This window comes from Mus pahari, chromosome 18 (assembly GCF_900095145.1).
Source record: "Mus pahari chromosome 18, PAHARI_EIJ_v1.1, whole genome shotgun sequence".
NCBI lineage: Eukaryota > Metazoa > Chordata > Mammalia > Rodentia > Muridae > Mus > Mus pahari.
The window spans coordinates 44,031,486-44,043,108 of NC_034607.1; the positions used below are offsets into that span (position 1 = coordinate 44,031,486).

Sequence of the window (11,623 nt, forward strand, 5' to 3'; positions counted from 1 at the left end):
GGGTGCTCTTACCCGCTGAGCCATCTCACCAGCCCCGAGTTTACTAATATTAGTGTCACAATCTCATCTTCCCTGACCTACCTCACTTCTACCCCAGCTCTCATCTCTGCCCAAAGCTATGAATTCCAAGGAAGAGATTATAAAAATCCCTGGATTTATCAATAATGTTATAATATTATGACCCAGTGCTGTGAAATATACATGCATAGAAATATGGATTTATGGAAGGTAAGTTCGTTTCCTGGATATTTTAAGAAAGCAGATCAGGAGAAGCAACAGGCAAAACCATGTAATGAAATAAATGATGCAAACAAATTGAAAACCAACACCATAAGCCAAGTTGTACAGAAGAAAGAATCATGACGTCTTTGTGAATATAAGGTTTTGAAGCCAAATGGGCAGGGCATCCTTCTCTATACTAACTATAACCATACTACCTCACTATCATGAGATACATACCAAGAATTGGTGGGCCCTCCATCTCAATCTTTCTTATATGAAGAACTCCCCCTGCTATAGTCAGAGACTACAAAAATCAAACTGGACCACTGAGTTTGGCAGAGCCAATATTTTACTGACCAAGGCTTTTCATTGTAAACAAATTCATCCTCTCTTCATCCCCATTCATGAAGAATGCAACAGATATGTACATATGCAACATATATGTACAACCGAGGAGGTACAACTGGAGGCAACTAAAGCCTTTAAGCCAAACCCAGCAACACTTACTAGAAGAAACTTTAAAGCAAAGTTAAATTGTTGAATCCATGCACCTTACATTAGCAAATGTTTCAGCAGGCCTAGTAGGTTAAAATGATGGCTGTTTTATTACAGGGAAGAGCAATTAGAATTGGTAAAATTAGTAAAGCCTATTTAAAAATCTACAAGTAGCGGCTGGGAAAATGGCTCAGCATACTGCGTTTGCAGAAGACTCAAGTTCAATTGCCAGTACCCATGTCTGATGGTTCACAGTTCCAGCTCCAAGGAGTCTAAGACCCTCTTTTAGACTCTGTAAGTAGCTGTGCACACATGTGTGTGCGCACAAACACACACACATAATTTAAAATAAATCTATCAAGTTTAATATCAATATATTTTAATTAATATTAAACATATTTTACTTAGTATGTCAATTATAAAACTATCAATATATCAAAAATATCACTGTATTTTAATTAATACGCAAAACTACTTATAAACACTAATGGCACCATGAAATATTTTGTGTTTGCACACTTCATGTAACGTTTAAATCAAATTAAACATATGCTCTCAAACCAGGCCGCCTCAGCCATGAACAACGCCAACATGAAGGGGGCTGCAACCCTGTAGGTGGAACAACAATATGAACTAACCAGTACCCCCTGAGCTCGAGTCTCTAGCTGAATATGTAGCAGAAGATGGCCTAATCGGCCATCACTGGGAAGAGAGGCCCCTTGGTCTTGCAAACTTTATATGACCCTGCACAAGGGAAGGCCTGAGCCAAGTAGTGGGAGTGGGTGGGTAGGGGAGCAGGGGCAGGGGGAGGGGTATAGGGAACTTTTGGGATGGCATTTGTAATGTAAATAAAGAAAATAATAAAAAAAATAAAATAAATAAAAAAAAAAGACTCGGGACCTGCACGGTAAGAAGGAGGAGCTGTTGAAACAACTGGACGATCTGAAGGTGGAATTGTCCCAGCTTCGCATCTCCAAAGTGACAGGCGGCGCCACGTCCAAGCTCTCCAAGATATGAGTCGTTCACAAATCCATCGCCTGAGTCCTCACTGTTATTAACCAGACTCAAAAAGAAAACCCTAGGAAATTCTACAAGGGCAAGAAATACAAGCCCCTGGACCTGCGACCCAAGAAGACTGGAGCCGTGCGCTGCTGGCTCACCACACACGAGGAGAAACTGAAGACCACGCAGCAGCAGCAGCAGCAGCAGCAGCAGCAGCAGCAGCAGGAGCGGATGTACACACTGCGCAAGTGCACAGTCAAGGCCTGAGATGACAACGACAATAAAGTGCAAGACTGACTGGCAAAATAAAATAAACATACATGAGATACAAATCATTTACTATGATAAAATTCCTTTCAAATGTACAGTTCAGTTATCATTGTCTGTAGTCACCATGCTACGCCATTGCGCACCAGCATTTCTTGATGTTCACAGGATTTGTTGAGGAACTGAGTTTGTTCTCTGCACCTATTTGGCAGCTCAAAAACACCTATGAACTCTGATCCAGTAGACCTAAGAACCCCCTCTGGCCACTGCGGCCACCAAGCATACATGTCACCTTAACTGTCCTTTAATCCCAGCACTCGGGAGGCGGAGGCAGGCGGATTTCTGAGTTCGAGGCCAGCCTGGTCTACAGAGCGAGTTCCAGGACAGCCGGGGCTACACAGAGATACCCTGTCTCGAAAAACCCCCAAAAACAAATTAATTAATTCATTCATTCATTAGGACACAGGGACACGGGGATTACAAGCAGCTTTGCCAAACTAAATGACAAAGCTGGGAGCTGAATACAGGCAGCTGCAGAGCCTCGATTCCATGCCCTTCTGCATGCTTGCCAGACTGTGTGGAAAAGGCTGGCCTACCCATAAGTAGCAGGACCTCAGTGAGATGGGTGTGTCTCACCCAAAGCATAGCCTTCATACTAAAACATTAAATGAGTTGTGAGATATGTGAAGTGTTTATAAGACCCAGACTGTCTCATTTATTAATAGCTTGATGGTTTGCAAATAAAACACAATCTGTTGAGTCAGACAAACAAAAAATTAGCTGGTCGGATTGAAATATAAACAAAGAACTAATTATCTAGCCTCTGTATCGTCTGCTCCTGTATTTGGTCTTTAGCACATGAAATATAAGAACACAGTACACTAACAGCCTTGATAAGAAAGCATTCAAACAAAAATACTCCGCCCTTGACATGTATTGAACCTGCCATGTCACTGCCATCTCCCCTCTGTGGCTATACAGTGTTGTCACTAAAGTTGTTGCCATACACAAACCACTGTACTGGTGGCACTGGGAAAGAGTGGCTCACGCCCCCTGAGCAGTGGAAAGCTGGCCCAATTCCTTGACAACAGAAAATGCCAGAAAATCTTGGCTATCTCTTCTGCAGATGCCTGCTACTGATTACCAGTTTGGTCAGGCAAGAGCCTACCACTGGCATTGCCCAAATCCATCAGCGCGCTAATGGAAAAATATTCAAAATGTATACCTCTCCTAATGGCAGGTTAGCAATAATATCTTTGAGCAAAAACAGCAGATACACGCATTATTTGACTTTCATCATTGCTGCGTTATTATGGGAAGCCACTTCAGAAAGGGCCCTAATGTGTGAAAATAAATATTGACTCTCAGCGGTAATCATTTTCTCTCACTTCTGATTGCATATTCTTCTCACATCTGTTTCTCAGACAAGGGTTTTAGAATAATAACACAAAAACTTAGCAGGACCCCGTTCCTCAGACACAAAATAAAATAAAGCCTGGGGGTTCCAATTAGCTTTATTGGAGTGCCTGGAAATAAGACTATGTAACAAGAGGGAAAACACTTAGAGATACTATACTACCTTTTAACTCAGAACTATTAGTGTTTGGAAAGACAGAATGATGTGGTCTTTCTGAAGAGACATTCTAGAAGCGTGTGAAGGTTGGTAAGGCCCAAACGCCATTGTCTTCACAGTGAAACTGGCCTGTGAGTTACAGCAGGGCACTTCTTTAGGAAACGGCAGACATGGCAGACAAATACTTAAAGTTAATTGGTAGCTAAGCCTGAGACTCGTGAGGTTTTCCTCCACTCGGTCATTTCATGACTCAATCTCATCATCAACATCATCAGAGTCAATGTCAAAGACATCTCCTAATACTGTTAAGAACAATGCTATTCGTAGGAAAAGAAATCATGAAGTCTTGGTCCTAGGGGAGGAGAAGAAAGGAGAAAGAAGAGGGAAGAGCAGAACTAGCAGCAATGGCAGCAGCCACATCCCAGATCATGACAAATGAGCCCTGCAGACTTCCTGATTTCCCAACAGAAGTATTATGCTAAGCCTTGAGGGGTAGCTTTCCTGAGCTCGCTGCCATATATGGAGACCAAAAGTAGAGTCTGTCCTGAGTCTACAGTGCACCAGAAGACTGGAAAAAAAAAAATAGAAAGCAGAGCCACTGCTCCAGACCCGCCACAATCAAGTGGAAGCTACGTGACGAGAGTCTCCTAGAATGTGTGTGGAATCTCCCCAGACCCCTCATTCCCCCACATCAGCTTCCTAAAAGGATGACTTGTTCTAAACCCTACCCCTTCCTCCCAGCTAGGAAAAAAAAAAAAAAAACCTCTCCAGGAAAGCCAAGTGACAAATGCTGTTGCAACTCGGCTCTCTTTTGCAATCATCTCTGATTCAGCGGAGAGAGGTAGTGTCGTTTCCTGGTTGATGTCAAAGGCTCACAGCGTGCTTTAATAGCTAGATGGCGTTTTCTTTTTCCTCCATAAAACATAGATAATTATAACATTATGAGTAGTGTCGAGTATTGCTGGGAAGGTTAAAGAGTCAATGGACTTAAATTTGAAACACAGTCTCAGGTATAGCTAAGCGAGTGTTTGTTTTCCTAATTTATAAAGTTCTGGTTCTCAACCCAGCACTGCCTTGATGCTAGTACAGATAACGCTAGTGATACCAATACAACTACTAACTAATGTTTAGATTTGCCTGACTTGGTCATTGTCACCTGTAAGTATTGCAACTTTCTTTTTTTCTTTTTTTTTTTCTTTCTTTTTCTTTTTCTTTTTTTTTTGGTTTTTTGAGACAGGGTTTCTCTGTGTAGCCCTGGCTGTCCTGGAACTCACTCTGTAGACCAGGCTGGCCTCGAACTCAGAAATTCACCTGCCTCTGCCTCCCAAGTGCTGGGATTAAAGGCATGCGCCACCACGCCCAGCGCAACTTTCTACTACTACTATTGCCACCTCCAAAGTCATGAACCCTAAATCCAGCATTTGGTTTGGAAAAAAGAAGAGACATGTTGATCTGATATCAGAGAGATAAAAACCTTCACATTTGTTGGGCAATGGTTCCCCCCAATTGTGCTTCCTACGACCCAGCTTGGAAGCTCACACACGGAGTGGTTCTGCTTCTCCACCCCACAGTTCGTTATGCGGACACGGTTCGAAGTCTCTGAATCTGGATCTGTAAGAAACACTCCAGGAATGTGTGGTGGTGTCAGAGGGTGAGGAAGCACAGCTCTGGAAGAAAGCACTTCCTCAAGCTACAGATGACTGTGGCTTTCCCGGGTGACTCAGCCTTCCATTCCACCGGCTTCTCTCCTCGCTTCAAGTGACCCCTCAAACACTTAATTGAAGCAACCATATGAAGTAATTTCTTAGGAGGCATTTGGTTCTATTGGAGTCGGGAGAGGCCATTGCACAGTAGGTAGTAGTAATAGTTGTGCAAGCTGGGTTTACCAGTCAGTTTTCCTTCTCAGAGAAATGGTGCTATTTACTCTTCACAGATGAGGAAACCATGGTGAACAGCAAGCAGTTGAGCATTTTGCCCAAGATCATAATACTAACATAATAAGAGAACTATAATTCAAGTCTTTAAGAACATAAAGCAGGCCAGGCAGTGGTGGCACAAGTCTTTCATCCCAGCATTTGGGAGGCAGAAGCAGGTGGATCTCTGTAAGTTCAAGGCCAGCCTGATCTAAGAGTGAGTTCCAGGACCAAAACTAACAAACAAACATAAAGATTTCAATTCAAATTGGAATTTACTTCAATTCCAGTAGCTTTCAACATTAGTGAAGTAGGAGGAAATGGCCTGAAAAACTTTCTGAAAATTCAATGCTTGGCATCCCAAACAATCACTCTGGCTCAATAGCTTGCTTGATTGGAGCTCATCAAACTGATCTGCTGACGGACAACCCACGTAAGTCTGATGCAGGTGGGTCTGAGCCCACCCTAAGGGAGCCCTACTCAATTTCCCTCACTTTGATTTTAAATCTCTCAAGTCACAGTGTATAGAAAGGTTCATAAACCCCAAATATTTCCTAAGACGATGTCATCACAATGCCTCTTAAAGGTTCAGAAGTTTTGTGATCAGCATGCACTCTAAGGAAATCTTGACTCCTGTTATCCCTATAAATGGCAGCGAAGCAACAAGTGTGCTCCCTTTGGGGTTAAGTCTGAAGCAGAGATAGAGAAAGGTTCGTTGTGGTAAGAGGCCAGTGGTGGGCACTGCTTTCTAGCCTTGGTGCATGGGTGGCATACACTGCCTTTTACATCATCGAGCAACTGGAACTTATCTTCAGGCTCGTGAGCGGAGGACACAGATGTCCACATTTTTTCATTACTTTAAAACAGCGACAAAAATCCTTTAAATATCTGCAGTGCAGACGGATAGAAAAGGATGGAGATTAATAGCAGAGCATGTGGTATTATCCTAAAGGAGTAAGTGTGCGGAGCCAGAGTAGCAAATGAATTTATTTAACCTTTAAAACCAAATCTGACCTTGATGTGATTTCCCTCCTGGTACATGCTGGAAGAAACTACTTGGCTCAGGCAAACTACATGGTACATGCTGGAAGAAACTACTTGGCTCTCTTTCTAGAAAGCCCAGGTCACACACGTAACCCATGGTCACAAGATGGTAGAGGAGGCACCCATCGGAAATCAACTGACTAGAAGAACTCAGAGTGTGACAGCAAGCCAAAATGTGATGGGAGTCAAAATAGCCCATTCAGAAATGAACACCAGGAGATAGTCCCAGGATGCTGGGCGTGGAAGAATCACACCAGGCAGGAAGGCCAGGACGAGTGAGGTGAAGCAAGCCACTCCAATCTCTTAAGCAGTCTGTGCCTCAGTTTCCTCATCTGTCAATTCGATTGGGGTTGGGGAGGTGAGAAAGCTTAGCTTCCTGGCTGACTTGGCAAGCTCTTGCTGTGGCGCCTGGCACAAGGGCACTTGGAGAATGTTGCCACTCCAAGAGTAAGTTAGAAACACGGGGGAGGCGTCAAGGCGTAATAAAAGAGAAGCTGTTAAGCCGTGTTCTTCAGGAATCTTTGGACAGCCCCGACACTGCTCCCATTAGCAAAATGCCTACCTTTAAAACAAGCGGCGGCTGCACGATCCGACCATGTAGAGGCAGGAGTCATTTACAGAGTAGTCAACCTGGTGCGCGGACCTTTCATGAATGTTTCAGGCAACAAATTTGACCTAAATACAAATGAGTTCACATCAGGCAGTCTCCGAGATGGCAATGTACTCTGCTCTAGGGAAGCACAAGAAGTCTGTTTGTGTGCTTTCAGTAGCAAGCGCCTGCTAATCAAAGGTAAAAGATTCTCGGCAGCCCTGCTTCCCTGGTACAAAGCACTATTTCTCTGATTAATGACCCGGGAACCTGCAATAACTGCAAAGCCAACATTGTCTACTTCTAACAGAGTCAGCTACCTCTGCCCAGGTGTTAAACCAATGCCCTCATCCCGGGAGCTGTTTGGTAATTAGCAGGACCAGCAGGTGTCTGCACTTGCTACTGTTCCTGGTAGCTGAGCATATGTGTCAAGTCCCAGTTGGGGGGAGAAAGAGGGTGAAATGAAGGACCCTCCGAAGCAATAGCAAGGTCAGCTCCTCCTGCAAAGATGGGACCACCTTCCTGCCTCTGTATCGGGCGCTATCCTTGCTCCTCCTTGGCAAAGCCCCCCATCTGCTTTGGAGCTGGCTTTGGCGCCTTCCCTCCCTCGCATTTAGCATCCCCTCCATTCTAGAGCTCTGTCCCGCAGCTCTTGCAATTTGCTGTGACCTGACTGTCCGTGACTGAAGTCTCCCCCATCTTGGATCTTGGATCTTGGATCTTAGCACATTCTCGCAGACCCCATTTTGAGATTCAAGGGAATGCTTGGCTGTGCTGATGAGGTGACTCTGCCTGAGTGTAATGACTGCCACCTATTACCACCAAAGGGTTAATCCACATTAACCCCCTTCCCACAGAATATATTCAGACCTAACTGGGGTGGGGGCAAGCTTGGCAGGACTTGCCAAATTCTTTGTTGTAAATATGTATCTTACAGGCCAGTGTGGCAGACTTAGGAAGAGTCTGGTTAATAAGAGTTCCCTAATAAAAGTGTCATTGCTCCCAGGAATTTGATTTGATTTCATTTTGGTTTTATACTGGTTTGATCTAAGAAAAAAATTTTTTAAGACACTAAGTGTCACGAAACAGTCACATTACATTGAAGACTTCTACAAGAAAGCAAAATAAATTTGGACCCTAATTCTGCTCTCTCCATTAGGGCCCCCAAAATTAAACAATGAACACATACACACACACACACACACACACACACACACACACACATACACACACACACATGTACATACACACACATGCAAAAGCATCTATACACTTACAACATGAAAGAACTGTATGAAAGCCATCAGATGATGGTATTGTCTATCAAATGGCTGTGGTGTGGATGGAACAGTGATAGGTAGAGCTGAAGGCCCCCAGGAACATCGGCCCAAGGATCTGGGATGGAAGTCTTCCCTGTGTGTGTTACTTCAAATGCTCTTTCACACGCTAAGAAGACAAAAACTACACAGTGATAAGGCAAGGAGCTGAAAACCATAGAGAACAGAGGGACAGTCGACGGATTCATGTTATTAGAAACATTCAGGTTCCTACTAGCTGCTAAACAATGCTCCAAAGACAATAAAAGCAAAACTTCACCTGGCAATCTGGTGACGTCTGGGCTCAGTGACTTCTGCAATCTCAGCCACTCCAGACTCCACAAGTCCTCAGCGATACTCGGGGATTGGGACGATCACAACGCACCAGGTTATCTGCTTATGTTGAAGTCTTTAGTGGTTTTTTTCTGTCAGTGAGCATCTGCATTGCTCAGCCCAACCCTAGTGGTAAGTACAAGCCTATAGAGCAACAGAAAAAGATCTTAGAGACGGATGAGAGAAGTAGAATCCTAGTTCGTATCCTAATAAAACACACATTTTAGGCAGCAGGTAATTTTCTCAGCTAAATGGCTGTGCCCCTACGAACTTGTCCACTTAACAAATGTTCTCATCTCAAAGCCTGTATAAAAAATGTCCTTAGCATCATTAAAATAAATGCAGGCACACCTACTGGACAGCAGGTCTCTGCTCCATGTCAGAGAGGGGGAGAGGGAACAGAGCAGGAGGTTTGAGTCTGATGTGCCTCCGTTGAAGAGGGATGATTAAATTTCTCGCAGCGTAACTTTGAGGTTACAGGGAACCAGGATGTCTCAGGAGACAAAAGGGGGGTAACGTGACAGTTTATAGAAGAGTTCCTAGGTACAGCTGGGTTCACTTGGGGTACTACAGTTGCCAGCTTGCACACAGAACACCTTGTTAAATTTTAATTTCAGATCAATCGCAAACATCTCTTTCGGTGCAAACAGACCTGAGACTCACTGGCGATTACTCTTCCAGTGCATGGAGGGCATGACTCACTCCAGAGACTGGAGTCATAACACTGCTTCCCCAGCAGAATGGAAAATGCAGTTATTCCATTTTTGTGCTAAAAATGTAGTATTTTTCTCCGTAGCACATCTCACAGCATGGCATGCTGTATATTTATTTTTTATTGTTCATCACCCCCCCTTCTAGAATATTACAGCAAGAAAAGCTGTCTACTGTTGAGCTCTACTGCATCCCCATCATAGCAGCCATAGATGGCATGAAGTAGACAGTCAATAAATATCCCTTGACTGGATGAATAACAATAAAATAAATGAAGACGGAAGAAGTGATTCCTTTTCTTCTCTTGTGACTGACACTTGGTAGACAGTTGGTTGCTATTTATCAAAATTCAAACACGGTGACATAAAACCTACTGTGGCACAGCTCTCAAACTACATGCAAACAGGAAAACAGACTAATAAAATAAACATAGGGGCTGGAGAGATGGCTCCGCCATGAAGGAAGAGCAGTGGTTGCTCTGCCTGAGGTCTGGGTTTTGATTCCTTGGCACTCATATGACAGACAGATCACAATTGTCTGTAATTCCATTCTCAGGGGATCCAACATCCTTTTCTGGCCTCCGCAGGTTCTGGAGGCACATGGCTCACAGACAAATAAGCAGGCAGGCACTCCTAAAGTTAAAATAAAGGAAAAAATAAATAAAATATAAGCACGATCAACACGTAGTGGAAATTTAACATAGCATTGTAGTGTTAACAAATTCTAGGTCATCTCTGTTAAGCCCCTGACTTTTCAAGCACTTTCCAGCCCCAAGTATGCAGTGGTGACACCATAGAAGGGGACACGCAGGAGCAAGAATGGAGGGAAGCAGAACCTCTGGCCCAGGTGGGCCACTAGAATATTCTAGTTCCTGGCCCTCAGGACACATCCCCAGGGCACATCTCAGGATGTGAACATGGCTGGCATTCTGTAGCATGGACTATTCAAAACTGTTACCCAGTCTTGTAGCTCTACTGCTGGGACAATAAAGGGACTGAGTTCAGGGAGGGCAAGCACTGACATATGAAGACTAAAATCAGAGCCGTTTTGCACACCACTTGTGGGAGTCAGAGATTACTGGGGGGTTTTCAAGAGTAATCAAAACTGCAGCATGTGGCAGTGCCCTGCTATGGCCTCAGGAGAAGTCTGCACAAAGCCACAGCTCTTACAAATAAAGTCAGTTCTGCTCTGTGTCAGCCTGTCTCACACGCTCTCTGTCAAGACAGATGTGTGTGTGTGTGTGTGTCGATAGATGAATGATAATTGACAGGGAGGTTTGAGATAGGAGAATCTCAGCAAAAAAATCAGAGGGACCTTCGACTAAATTACCACCGTGGCACCAAGACCCTTATCACTCCACTGTAATAAAGTGAGCATGTCCCTAATGCTTTCTGGTTGTACAGGTCATACCAGACTCCTACAAACAAAGAGAAAACACTGACAGTAAAGATAGAGCTCTTTCTCTCAGATGGTGCATTTGTGACTCTGGCTTCTTGCTTTTCTACTATTTAGTGACATCTCGTGACTTCTGAGTTTTTAAAATTCGGTGATCAGTCACTGTCTTTGTGTACTTGTGATGTGTAGACTTAGCACTCTTAGAAAGAGAAAGAAAAAGAGGGAGGAAGGGGGGAGGGGGAAGAGAAAGGGCAAGACAAGAAGGTTAAACAAACGACAAAAAAAATATGTAAGTTATAATTGATTCAATGTCAGCTGTTAGAATAAAGAAGAGAGATTAAAACCTTTTTAAAATTTAGAAATTCTTGCCATATGGAATTTGCTAAAAATATTCATTCACTTTTTCATTTCTCCTTTTCCTATGAAAATAGTTATTTTATTTGAACATTCGATTTACATGTAGTCTGCTCTCCCAATGAGGGTTATAAAGTCAAATAAAGATTGTTCGACAAATATTTCCTGCATATCTCCTCTATGTCAGAGCTGGAAAAGTTACAGAGGATACAGAACCAGGTAAGACGCAAATCTTGGGGGCTGGAGATGTAGCTCAGTGGCTAAGAATGAGTGCTGCTCTTGGAGGGGAACCAGGTGGCTCACAACAACCTGTAGCTCTACCTCCAGGGACTCTGGTACCGCCTTCTGGACCTTGAAGACATTTCGCATATGTCCATAGGCCCCCACACAGTTATACTCACATGTAGAT

General features: G+C 43.7%; 1 pseudogene; it reads left to right on the top strand.

The window, feature by feature from the left end:
• Positions 1-1,986, top strand: part of LOC110335503 — a 4,980-nt pseudogene extending 2,994 nt beyond the window's left edge.
• Positions 1,987-11,623: the final 9,637 nt, after the last annotated feature.